This window comes from Boleophthalmus pectinirostris, unplaced genomic scaffold, assembly GCF_026225935.1.
Source record: "Boleophthalmus pectinirostris isolate CB_2022bp ecotype Guang Dong unplaced genomic scaffold, ASM2622593v1 HiC_scaffold_23, whole genome shotgun sequence".
NCBI classification, from domain to species: Eukaryota; Metazoa; Chordata; class Actinopteri; order Gobiiformes; family Gobiidae; genus Boleophthalmus; species Boleophthalmus pectinirostris.
Window position 1 is genome coordinate 33,878,698 of NW_026571207.1, and position 10,638 is coordinate 33,889,335.

Here is a 10,638-nt window from a genome sequence, read left to right on the forward strand (position 1 = left end):
CCTTTGACTGCCTAAATCATGTCCAGTTTGCAGCGAACATTTGTATTGCGCCATCAAAGAGGGATCGGACTTTTGCAGTCACACACATCTGATTCACTTTTGCATCTATGGAGTCCGCAAACAAATTTCTCAAGCCGTTTTCCGCTGTTAGGATCCAACAACCACACAATTAACGATGTCTGAATCCCAAAACTAAAATATGACAATATCAGAACCAGAAACAAAAGTGATGTGGTTCAAAAGACTTGAAAAGATCGACTTTGTCAATAGACGCATCCCACTGTAAAATCAAACATGGCGGGTTGATGCTTACTTTTTCTGAGAATCCTTCCCAGTGTGCATTGCGCAATGACCGGAAGTGTGTCCATTGCAGGTTATTTTTAGAACGTAACCCCTGCAATAAACGAGGGACAAGTGTATTGTATCGTTTAATGTGATGACAAGGTATCGATATCGTGGGCTGCTGTTTCGATATATCTCCATGAGTAGTTTTTGGTATATTTTATTCAATCATTTTGTTACAGCACTTCAGTTTTGTTGCTTGTTCAGGGGAAGGAAACTTGTTTATGCAGCACATTTGACATTTTCACTGTTTTGATGAGTAACATGGGTGTGTTTCATATTCACTCTGCACAAGAAGTGGTTTAACTAAGACTTTTAGTATCACAGCCATGATTTAGGGTTTATTTTTTATTGAACCATATCAAATCAATTTGAAATATATCGCCTGGAACTGAAAGTGCAGGGTATCAAGATCTGTATCATATCATGGCCTATGTATTGAGGTATGTATCGTATGTGCAACTTCTGAATGATACCCAGCTCTATTTACAAGTATAGAGGCTTGGCACCGTCACGTGTCCCCATGGCAACGGTACCTACGCCGCCATGACACCGGGCACACTATGTCACTGACTTCAGCAGCATCGGAGAAACATGGGCAGGTTTTGTTGTGTATTTGGTTGTTCTAGACGCTCTGAAAGGGATAAAACGATTTGTTTCTTCACTGTTCCTCTGGAAATGACTCATCAGGAGCTCAAACAAGGGAATTATCGAAAAAAAAGACGGGAATTATGGCTAGAGAACATAAACTGCAAAGAGATTTCCTATGGTACCATCAAGACACACTCACGTCACTTTCATCAAGGTATTTGCTATTTAAATTGTTTCATAGCTTATTTAATGAGAAGCACATTTACTGAACTAAAATGTAAAAAGAAAACATTTGCAGTGTGAGTGGCAGTAGAAACTGTATCTTCCAACGCACATATAAACATGTCACTCGTCGTAGGACCCATGTTTTCTTTATTGTCTTGCTTATCCACAACTATTTCTTCTAGAATTAATCGCTTGTTGCGACCGGATCTTTCTAACGTTCACGAGGATCTTTTCATGGCCGATTCTTTCGAGGTTCAACTCACAGACTCTTCGACTCGTGCTCCATGTTGATCACAGGAGCCCAGTGTGGGTTCGTTGAATCGTAAACTAGTGCAGGTTTTCCTGGATAAATTAATGAAATTTTTGTTCAGTAAATGTGCTTCTTTCAGTAAATAATCTATGAAACAATTTAAATAGCAAATACCTTGATGAAACTTGATGGTACCATTGGAAATCTCTTTACGGTTTATGTTCTCTAGCCATAATCTGTGTCTTTTTTTTCGATAATTCCCTTGTTTGAGCTCCTGATGAGTCATTTCCAGAGGAACAGTGAAGAAACAAATCGTTTTATCCATTTCAGAGCGTCTAGAACAACCAAATACACAACAAAACCTGCCCATGTTTCTCTGATGCTGCTGAAGTCAATGACATATTGTGCCCGGTGTCATGGCGGCGTAGGTATCGTTGCCATGGGGACACGTGACGGTGCAAAGCCTCTATAGGTGTGTAGACTTTGCAGTGACATCAGTGTGTGTTTTATATGTATTTATGTTTATCAGTTAACACGACTCAATACACACATCAACAAACATCGCCAAAAAGTTTTAAGAAGTCTGAAAACTCAAGAAAATATACAAAATGGATTTAAACTCATAAATGGATTTAAACGTGTTAACAATTTGAGGAGCAGGTGAAAAATGCTGATCAATCAATACAAGAAACATCATTTCCACTGCCATATTACTCATCCCTATAGTTCCAACTAAATGAAACGCCAACCTATAGATCAGAGGACAAACGTTCTACCAGCTGAGCCACTGTCTTCCCTGTAATATACGTGTCTTAATGTTCTGTTCACTCCACATCCTGTTTTTCTGTTCAGTGACACTCATGACTTCAGTGCTAGTGGTTCTTGTGGCACTTTCCTTTCTGACTTCCTTTTGTACTTTTCTTCTCAACTTTTCTCCACAAACTGTCACTTAACTTATGTATGACTAAGATAAAACATGAAACCCTGTCATCTGCACTTTAAGTTGGAGGACATTTTCTCAATAGGACCAACGACTGTTATGAATGAAAAGAATTTATCAAAACGATTTGTCAGTGTCTTCCCAGCAGAGGACAAAGTACAATGGCTGAGTGAGGATGAGAAATCACAGACAAAAAGCCTGTAATTATGGGTAATTTATTATGACACAGACTTATATATTTTATATATTGAAGCCAAGACTTTCTCACTCATTTTGAGTGCTCATAATTTCATACTGGATGGAAATGGAAGATAACACTGTTGACACTTAAACAACTTTGTCCCAGTTTGGTTCTAATTGGTCCTGGAGTGTCTCTTTGTCTTTTGTCTAATTCCTTGTTTATAACACCATGATTTAGTTATAGTTTAGAGCTGCTTGTGGGCGACTTCAGACTTGATAAGTCCTGTTGATACTTTGCAGTGACATCATGATTTGATTATTTATTTATTTCGGTTACAGGTATATTTTGACATGAATTCACAGACAGTCATATTTAACACACACAGACCGAAAAGGTGTCGGCTGAAGCTTAAACTTATTCTGCCTTTACCCTTTATTCCTTTGTCAGAGCTTCATCTTGATAAATACAGCAAGAGGAAACAAACAAATCAAAGTCCTACAGCACAAACTAAGTCTCATATTTCATGTATCTGTCCAGGGTTAAACATTTAAACTTCTTTATAAAGTGAAAGAGACTGGTGCACAATTTTAGGTTTTCTGTACAGTTGTTCCAGAGCTCCACCTCTTTAACAGATTTACAACAATTTCATAATGTTTGTTCTGATTTTCTTTTTGATAAACATGGTCGTGCCTCTGAGCTCATATCGGCTCTTTCAGATTTTGAACATGTTCTGTAAAGATTTTGACAGGAGATTATTGTTTACTTTGAACATGATTTTCAGAGTATAAAGGTCGACTAAATCATACAATTTCAGAGTTTGATGGTTTATAAAAAACACATTGGTTGATTCATTGTAAGCTGATAATGTGATGCTCTTATTGCCTTTTTTTGCAAGGTAAAGACTGGATTTGTTTTGCCCCATATCTCAATACAGTAGGTTATGTAGGGCATTACCAGCGGGTTTTATATAATAAAAAGACTGTTTTTAATCTAGGATATATCTGTATTATTATATAATTGCAAACACTTTGTATAATTTATTTCAAATTTTATTTATGTGTGATTTCCAGTTTAAATTATGATCTATACTTGCTCCTAAAAATGTATTTTCAAAGATTCTTTCTAGTGGTGTATTATTGAGCATAATTTGCTGGGGGTGTTTCCCAAAGACTGGGCTGCGACCCTCAGGTGGGTTGTGAGAGATTTTTTTGGGGTCGCCTTGTCACGATCTGCATGTAGCTCTGCATTATACAGTTCTGACACGTGAGAATGTGTTGAATATTGACTTTTGTTTTGTTATTACACTGTAGCAAGCCTTTCAAATCAAATTGTAGAAGTTTAAATGCCATTACTGCCATACAAACTAATTAAAACTCATTCTAAAAAATCTGAATGTTGTGATGTTATCTGCACAACCTCTGTTGCATAAATCCTGGTTCAGTCTGTGTTCACACTTGCATAAAAACTGGGACTAAAGCCAGAACTTAACCTGGACTAGATTATGATTAAAAAAGGATTAGAACAGGTCGACATCAGCTCTAAACTTGGCTCAAACCAGGACCCAACTAGTGTGAACGCACCCTTAGACTTTGTTAAGCCTGCTACTGCTCGTCTCTATGGAAATGTCAATGCTTTGACTGAAATTGCTCAGAACGGCATTAAACCTGCTCCTCTCAATTGAGAACAGCAGTCGATGGCGTCAAAGCAAGTGTAGCAGAGGGGGGCTTCAAAGAGGGGATCCCCACTTTTATTTATTTATTTATTTAATTATAACACAGGTAAATCTGACCGAAACATGGGACAAAGGCATTAAATAGTGGAAAAATATACAATTCTTTATTTTAGTTAATATTAAAAGAGCTCATTTTACACATTTTTAAAAAGTACACATTAAAAAGCTGCTGTAGTATATTTATTTTTTTTAGATGCAAAGTGCTGTGTGTGTGGTCTTAATGTTGAGACTTTAGATGTTTTAAAGTGCAAGGTGCTGTTAGATTGCACTAACCGCTACTGCACAAACCACCCGAGCGGATAAATACACTATAGCAACTACACTAACTACAGATAAAAGGAACTACGGAATCAGACTTTACGAGAGAATTTACTAAGTCTCGAGAGAATTTAAGAGACAATTTCAAGAGAATTTGAGAGCAGAAACGAACAGCAGCAGCGTAATCTGCCACATAAAAATACACCGATTACTCTACATGGGGCCGGGAGCGCGTTAGGAGCGGCCGCCGTCACCGCCTGCTCCAGACAACACCTTTAAATGTAATCACCAGAAACAAGGCATTAAAACAAGTTCGAAGAGAAACACTGAAACAACAACTCCGGTACTTACACGTGCCGCGCTCACAAGCCACCGAAAGCCCCGACTGCCACACTACGGCGTACGCAGCCTTTTCTAATCGCCAATCAGTGACGCCGGGAGCCACGCACAGCGACGCACAGGCGGACGCATTCACGCATGCACTATGGTAGGAAAACAGTCTAACCACCCGGTTACACAAGTTACAGGTCAGATCTGTGGAGAGGCAACCCCGCTCACAATAAGAATACAGTATTTTCTGCACTATTAGGCGCTGTGGATTATAAGGTGCACTGTCATTAAATGGTCTATTTTCAAAGTTTTTTCACAAATAAACTGCACCAGACTTTAAGCGAAACACAACCTGTTGGATGGGTGAGTCGGATTTTGTTTGGCGCGTTCACGGTGACTCTGGGCTTTTGTTCAATACACACATCAAGAATCTCGGACTTCCGGTCATTGCGCATACATACTGGGAAGGATTTTCCGAAAAAGTGAGCATCAAACCACCATGTTTGTTTCCCCAGTGGGATGAGTCTATTGACAAAGTCGATCTTTTCAAGTCTTTTGAACCATATCACTTTTGTTTCTGGTTCTGATATTGTCATATTTTAGTTCTGGGAATCGGACATCGTAATTGTGTGGTTGTTGGATCTTAACAGCGGAAAACAGCTTGAGAAATTATTTTGCGAGCTCCATAAATGTAAAAGGGATTCAGATGTGTGTGACTGCAAACCTCTGTTCAAACTGTTTCCCTTCCCAATGAAATTGAAAAATAGTGAAAGGCGAAGGCGATGGGCAGGATCCCACTGGGAAAACAAACATGGAGGTTTGATGCTCACTTTTTCAGAAAATCCTTCCCAGTATGAATTGCGCAATGACCGGAAGTCCGAGATTCTTGATGCGTGTATTGTGGCGTGTAGGGAGGGTGCTGTCTGGGACCACTGGATTGTCGGCGTGTTCGCAGTGACTCAGTTGTTCAGTTGTGTCTAGAAGTGGCACATTGCACTCGCTTTTTCGGTTCATTCCTCCATTCCGTTCCTCGTCCGCGTGGAGTGATTTTGGCTTTGTAGTTTACTGAAGTCGTGCTGGGACACCCGAGTAGATTCGTGTGTAGGGCGCTCTGGATTGTGGGGTGCACAGTTGTTTATTGATGGGGTTGGAGGCTTAAGAGCGCTCCCTATAATCTGGAAAATACAGTACATGTTTTTCAAGGTATTTCTCAAGTTGTTCTGAGCAGTAAAAACATTTGTAACACAAGACAGAAAAAAATTACCACAAAGACTGCAATTTAGTAACATAATTTCTTCCACAAACTAAACAAAAGATATTTTGTCTTACTCTGCGTAAAAACTGCTTACTCTGTAGTTTCGATCTGTACAAACCTGTTCTGAAATGTGAATGTGTACTAGTTTGTCAATTGTCCGTACGTTTAAAATGTGAACTTTGAACACAACCCTTTTATTAAATCATAAATTGCACATCTAATCTCAAGCACCATGTTTGTTAGTAAGACCGCAGACAGATATTTTCCCCAAATTGTTCAGCCATAGTCCAGGTTGAGTTCTAATTAAACTGTACATCACACAAAATTGATTTCAAATGCACTTTAGGCCATTTTGTAATGTTGTTACCTCCTCAAAAACAGACTTGCAGTTGTGTTTTGTTTCATTGTTCACACATGTTTGAGTAATCCTTTATAGTGCAATGTGGGCACTTTAAGACTGTAAGTAAAACAGGGTGATCATTTCAGTGAGTCACAGATAAGAGGAAAAAATAAAACTTCTAAAACCTTGTGTACTGTCGTCTTGTAGTCACTTCTGTAATTACAAGTCCGGCGTGTAGCATTAGACCAGGCCCTAATAATTATAAAGTCATCCATTTGTTGTCGGTTAAAGGTTGTTATGAAAACAACAATCGCACGTGAATGAGGTGACTGTACTGGGATGAAAAGGGACGTGGTGAGAGATGAAGAGCTGTTTCAAATCTAAATTAAGTCCCGTACTTAGACAAACAAAAGAGTCGCGCCACACTGAGAGGCTGGTCACCGGGCTAGATTAATCAAAACAACGGCTCTTCTCCACGGAGTTCCCAGAAAACACAGCAGTATGGACAGTTTGTGACAAAAATATGGAAATGTACGTGAGATATTGACTTTAAATTTCAAAATCGGTGACCCCAGATGTGAGTCAGACATGTTCAAATCAAATATGGATTTTACTGATAACAAATCCAAAGCTGATTTAGGGCGCTCTCACATTAGGAGTTTAAAACTGTGGGTTCTATGTTCCACACTCACACCTGCACAACCGAACCGAGCCACAGCCCAATGACGTCACCACACGCCGCTGTTTGTTTACATGTGCTGACTCTTTTAGGTGGAGAACATAAGTCCAGCAGATTTTATTCACCGTTTTCCTCGTATGAGTAACATCAGCGCACCTGACAGGGATGGTATAGGCGAGTTTCATTGTGGACAAAAGCGACAAATAAACACTAATTCAACATGACGGACGGAGCGAGAAAGCACGTAAAGGGTATTGATCCTGGTTATTTATCCACTCTAACGGCAGAGGACCCAAGACCATTTGACCAGAAATTGGTCATAAGCATCGATGAAATCACCCTTTTCAACCCCTACAAAAGGTGGACCAAACCAAATTTCTGGTCAGAATCGCCAACTACCTGGACAAATATTCACTTGGGCGATATCCACAATGACTTGGTGGAAACTCCTGGGCCGTTCACAGCAGAAAAGATGAAAACCTCCAAGAGTCTCGATGTGTTGTTGAACTTGTTGGAGTCCACGGTTTGTTAGGAGCTTCTACGTTTCTCTGCGAATGTTTGAAAGTCGTTTAATACACCGCGGTTCTTTTCACTCAGAATACGAAAAAGACATTTTCCTTCTTCCGTGCTTCTATTTGTGCATCTGATAATGCAGCAGGAATTTACCATTATCAGGGATAAATACGCGAGGTTACGCACTGTGTTTGACCGCTATCGTGTTTCTTGCCTCCGACCAAAATATTTCCCAGCATGCAACGCGGGCTTTTAATAACAATGACGTCAGCTGAAACTCACCTATAGTAAAGTCATGCGTGTGTACATGAGCAAACGTGCCGTGCTTTGGTCACCTCCTCCAATCGGGCCAAAGATTGCGCTCACACTGGACAAATGTATCGTGCTTTAGGGTGATCGGTTCTGAGGTCCTAGTGTGAGTGCTCCCTTGTTCTTAGTTACAAAAACACTGGACATGATGCCAAGTAGTCATGTTATATTATTGGTGTTTTAATGTTATCATGTTATAATTTGGTGTTTTGATTCTCAAGACAATTCTTTAAGTCAGAAAGAACCTCACACGAGTCTCTCATTTGTGTTGCCAGTTTCAGTACTGAAATCCCATACGTTTAAACCAGGGGTGTCCAAACTTTTTTTCATCAAGAGCCACATATCTAAACACAGACAAAGCAGAGGGCTGATCGAGGGCCCTAGACTGGTGCTCAATACAATGAATAAGCAAATAAGCGAATAGCAGGAATAAATACTGACGGCTCAAGCTAAGATCCTTAAAACCACACACTAAATATTAAATAATCTCTTTATCAAGGTAGATTTTCCAAAAACTTGCAGTAAGAAGTTAATTTTTAAATGATATAAGGTAATCTGGGCCAAGTCACCTGGAAGCCTGAGGGCCAAGAAAGATTTGTCCGAGAGCCGCATTTGGTCCACGGGCCGTAGTTTGGACATGCCTGGTTTAAACCTAAAATGCCTCTCTAATCGGAATGGTCACTCCCAAACCCCAGCACCTCATGAATCAGTACTAGTGCAGCCTCTGCAGCTCACTAAGTACATTCTGGAGTCTCCTGTTATGATTGTAATATCTTTTTAAGACTGTAAGAGTGAAAACTATACAATTCCTTTAGGGGTTTGATTTTCTAGATAAAATAATTTAATATAATATGAAAAAAAATAGGCACTAAAAGTTAGAGAATGTCAAACTGCACGTAAAGTGAACAGCTCCAGAGGTGAGAGCAGTGGAGCGGCTGCTGAAATGTTTTCACGTGTTGAATTCAGTGGAAAACACAGTATTGCACCAGCAGCTTTTGAACTGAAGTCATGGGGGCTGAGTTTCTTAATATAAACGAACCAAAGCCTTTTATGCATCATCTTTTTAGAGTTTTAAAAAAGTAATACTGTTATTTTGCCATTTCAAACTTGTACTTTTAAAAATCTAAGTTATGTTCTTTTTTGGGGGTCTGATGTTCAGTTCCCAGAGTAGAGTTTGTTTTTCAATGGTAAGTAGGGTGACCGTATTTCCCTTTGTGAAAACCCGGACACCTCTGGGGGGGATTTCTCGGATTTCTTTTGTAGTGCAATTTTTTACAGCGTATGAACGCGTATTGTGTATTACAGGCGGGTAGTAATTACACACGGGTGGGTCAGGACTAAACCAGGACTAAACCAGGACTAATCTTGGACTTAAGAGAGAGAACGCCGAGCAGTTTGTCCGCAAAGCGCGATCGGGCAATTGGCGCGTTTACCTCCGTGAGGTGCGGAGCTGAGCCGGTTCTTTCTCCTGTGGTCACCCCCGAGCCTGTCCCGACAGTGAGTCCTGTTTCAGTTCTGGTTTAGTCCTGGTTTAGTCCTGTTTTAGTCCTAGTTCAGTCCTGGATTAGTCCTCCTCTTCAGTCCTGGAATCAGTCCTGGGTTAGTCCTGGTTTAGTCTTGGTTCGGTCCATGGTGTAGGCAGCGCAAAAGTTTGATATAATCTCGGGTTAACGGGCAGGTGCGGTCCTGTACTGCGCGGGCGCGGTGTTGTACTGGGGGTCTTCCAAAAATTGATCCGTGCAGGAATCTTCAGTTCGTTACATAAAGAAAGAGGAAAATAACACAAGGACGACAGCAGCAATAAGTTTTAAGAAGAAAGTAAAAAGGGTTAACTGTCCTGTCTGAGAAAAGTGTATAAAGTTTGTGCTGAGGGGTTTTACAGCCTTAACACAGATAGAATAATTGTAAAATATAAAGTTGACTACTTCATGGATTTCACCTATCGCAGGTTATTTTTAGAACATAACCCCCGTGATAAACGAGGGAACACTGTACTCTCACTTGTCCCGACCAGGACGGAAAACTGAGAATTTCTTGTCCAAGTCATTGTTAAATGTGCATTTGTGCTTCGGTATGTTGCAGACTGACCGACTGTTTGTGTCTCGCTCCTTCTGAGTCACAGACGCTACGAGAGACGCTCAGTTTAATGCCCCTAATGAACGGTACTGAAAACCCGGACATTTGCATCACTTTATAAAAAAAAAACCCGGACACCCTGGACAGGACACAAAATACGGACATGGCCGGGGAAAAACGGACGTTTGGTCACCCTAATGGTAAGGACATAAGATCATGGCTCAGATCTGGAGCTGGGCAGGTTTAACCCCCAGTGGGATGGAATAAAATCTTAATGATATACATGTTTGATTCTATGCAGTTTCTTCTTTTCAAAAACAACAAATGGCTTGCAATACTGATTTCATAACAAAAAAAGACCAAAATACTTTTAATTTGTGATCTATGCTTTTACTGGCACACTATACACTCTCAGAACAACAACAAAAAAAAAGCCTACACCCTAAACCAGGTCTAAACCAGGTCTAAACCAGGTCTAAACCAGGTCTAAACCAGGTCTAAAAAAGGTCTAAACCAGGTCGAAACCAGGTCTAAACCAGGTCTAAACCAGGTCTAAAACAGGTCTAAAAAAGGTCTAAACCAGGTCGAAACCAGGTCTAAAACCAGGTCTAAAACCA